General features: G+C 34.3%; 1 non-coding gene across 1 annotated transcript; it reads left to right on the forward strand.

The window, feature by feature from the left end:
• Positions 1-3,221: 3,221 nt before the first annotated feature.
• LOC115305797 lies at positions 3,222-3,328 on the forward strand. The gene has a single exon (XR_003914995.1). It is a non-coding gene; the product is annotated as a U6 spliceosomal RNA (small nuclear RNA).
• The last annotated feature ends 212 nt before the right edge of the window (positions 3,329-3,540 follow it).

The raw sequence follows: 3,540 nt of genomic DNA on the forward strand, positions 1-3,540 counted from the left end.
CTTAAAAACTTGTTAAGAGAGTTGGGGCACCTGGGTGGCTCAGTTGGTTGAGCGTCTGACTTTGGCACAGGTCATGATGGCATGGTTCTTGGGTTCGAGCCCAGCGATTCAGAGCCTGGAGCTGCTTCAGATTCTGTCTCCTTCTCTCTCGGCTCCTCCTCTGTTCACTCTCCATCTCTCAAAAATAAACAAATGTAAAAAAAAGTTGTTAAGAGAGTAGATCTCATGTTATATGTGCTCCCCCCCCCCCACACACACGAGGAAGGAACACAAGAGAACTTTTGGAGGTGATGAATATGTTTGTAACTAGGATTGTGGTGATGGTTACCTGAGTGTGTACATATTTCTTAATTTATCAAATTGCATACATCAATTATGTGCAGGAATTTTTTAAAGAGTAAGGTTTCTTTTTTTTAATTTTTTATGTTTTTTAAATTTATTTTTGAGAGACAGAGAAAGACAACACAAGCAGGGGAGGGTCAGAGAGACAGATAAAGAATCAGAAGCAGACTCCAGCCTCTGAGCTAGCTGTCAGCACAGAGTCCAACGTGGGGCTCCAACCCACAAACCGTGAGATCATGACCTGAGCCAAAGCCAGGCACCCAGCCGACTGGGCCACCCAGGCGCCCCTATGTGCAGTATTTTGTATGCCAATTGTGCCTCAATACAGCTGAAGAAAAAATACAGCTGAATGTCAGTAGCTATTGTTAATATTTTGAAGAGCATATCATTACCATAGTTAATAATAACAAAATGCCTACAGCTATATAATTATAATTGATGAAAACTGTAATATAGAAATAGGAGTTTTTACAGAAATAAGTCCATGAAATCAGCAGAGGGAATTCAACAGATGTACCTCAATCAATTGGATCTGAACTTACACTTCCTATAAGAATTCTGGTATCCAGGAAGGGTAACTTCTGCATAATGATGCTTGAATATGGCTTTTTTTCTTTCTTGTTTAGGTGTATTGCAGGCCAACAAGCCAAATGTTGTGTAAGAAATTCCTAATTAAAATTTACTTCAGCTTATTTTACATGCTTAGAAAGCTTCCATTAATACACTGAATGAGAGATGAGATGGGACCCTTTGTGAGGGAACAGATAATAGAGTCAAAGTATGTTATTAAATTCATGATTCACATATTACCAACTATGGAACCTTGAGTTAGTTACTCAATCCTTCTGGTGCATATCTGTATTTCACTTAATAATAGTAACTTCTTCAAAAGATGAGTAGATGAATTAATTATTGTAAGCTTTCAAAGAGTGCCTAACATAAACAATTGCTTGTTCTAAATCACAGCTACCCTAAAATAAAACAAAAGCACAAAACACAGCTTTCCTTTTTTGTGGTTTTTTGTTTGTTTATTTATTTTATGTTTTTTCTTTCTTTTTTTTTAGTATAAAGTGCCATAGCTATTAGAGAACTTATTTTACAATTTTGATTTTTTATTAGTTTGGAACATGCATATTTTATATTATCATAAGAACATACTTAAAACCTCAAATACTACTGTCATTAGCACTCCCTCAAATAAGCATATATTTTACATCTTGCAAATTATAAAGCATATCAAAATATATCACTATACACAATATTATTACTAAAGTATTTTCAATAAAAAATTCTGAGTCAAAGTCAATAAATTAGCCCTGAATAACTTGAAAATAATATAGTACAACAATATAGATATAAGGCAACTAACTTTAACCTATTAACAAACTAAACTAAACTAAACTAAACTAAACCAACCAAATATTTGAATTGTAAGGATTCAACTTAGTTTCATAAAGTTTGGACAAGAAAATAATTACAAAATATTTTTTCACCTAAATGTAAAATATATTAAAGAATCTTTTGAAGAATCCTCCCTTACTTCCTCTACTCTTTTAATACCACATAAAATATATTTTATGTATGATATTATCTTATTCTAATAAATAGGATTATATATATTTATACTTAATTCATCAAATTCTGTGTATACGTTTAAATAGAGATTCATTAAAAGATAACAAAGAGATGTTTGTACTTTAAAATAATAACAAAATATCCATCACTTTGTCTAAAATTGGACTATGGGAAGAGATTTATCTAACTTTAGGAAGGGATTTCAGCTTTAATGGGTAGGGTTAGACTTTCCAATAAGTAAAGCATTTTGTGTGCCATCCCAAATAACCTGCTCATTGCTAAGTTATTAAGTGGTAGCAAAAGTAAATCGTTTATATATTATATTTAAGATATTTGTTCTATACTTCTTTATTATTCTTCATTCAGAAACCTCATTGTAAGCAATTATGGTTAAATTTTCAATACTGTTGTTGTATAGATTTTTCCTCCGTAAACAATATAGAGTCTACTAACAAAATTATATCTGAAAGCCCACTTTATTTCTTAAAAAAAAATTTTTTTTTGAGAGGGAGCACACATAAGCACATTTTAAAGAAAAAAAGTCCATAACTGATCTCCAATAAAACAACAAAAATGCAAAAATTTTAAAGAGCTATTAGAAACATTTCAGCAGCATTGACTATTTTTAGCTCAGTTGCTAAAACCAAACATTAGGCAAGAAAGAAAGTTTCCTGTCAGAGGAGTTAAAATTCATAGCTTAATTTATTATGTCTATTGGCTGAACTTTGATGCCTGTCAGTTCACGCAAAATACTGTATATTTGGTTCTGTATTACCATCACTGACTGATATCTTACTATATTTGAAGAAATTTTAATGCTTATTTATTTTTGAAGGAGAGAGAGAGAGAGAGAGAGAGAGAGAGAGACCATGAGCAGGGGAGAGGCAGAGAGAGAGGGAAACACAAAATCTGAAGCTGGCTTCAGGCTCTGGGCTATCAGCACAAAGCCCAAAATTGGGCTCAAACTTAGGAATTGTGAGATTATGACCCAAGCCAAGGTCAGATGCTTAACTGAATGAGCCACCCGGGTGCCCCTTACCATATTTTTTAAAATTATTTTTATTTTTATTTTTAATTTACTTTCAGAAAAAAATAGAAAGAAAGTGGGGGGGCAGAGAGAGGGAGAGAGAGAATCCCAAGCAGGCTGCATACTGTCAGCTCAGAGCCCGATGTGGGGCTCCAAACCACAAACTGTGAGATCATGACCTGAGCCAAAGTCAAGAGTTGGATACTTAACCAACTGAGCCATTCAGGTGTCCCTAATATTTTACCATATATTAACGCAAAATGAAAAGCAATTTCTAGTGCTCACTTTGGCAGCACATATACTAAAACTGGAACAATACAGAGAAGATTAGCATGGCCCCTGCGCAAGGAGCACACGCAAATTCGTTAAGCGTTCCACCTCATAAATGGATCAAGAAGATGTGGTGTGTATATATATATACAATGGAGTATTGCATGGCAATGAGAAATAATGAAATCTGGCCATTTGTAGGAAAGTGGATGGACCTCAAGGGTGTCATGCTAAGCGAAATAAGTCAGGCAGAGAAGGACAGATACCATATGTTTGCACTCATAGGTCTAACAGGAAAACAGGAGAAACCTAATGGAGGACCAGGG

Source organism: Suricata suricatta, chromosome 10, assembly GCF_006229205.1.
Source record: "Suricata suricatta isolate VVHF042 chromosome 10, meerkat_22Aug2017_6uvM2_HiC, whole genome shotgun sequence".
Taxonomy (NCBI): domain Eukaryota; kingdom Metazoa; phylum Chordata; class Mammalia; order Carnivora; family Herpestidae; genus Suricata; species Suricata suricatta.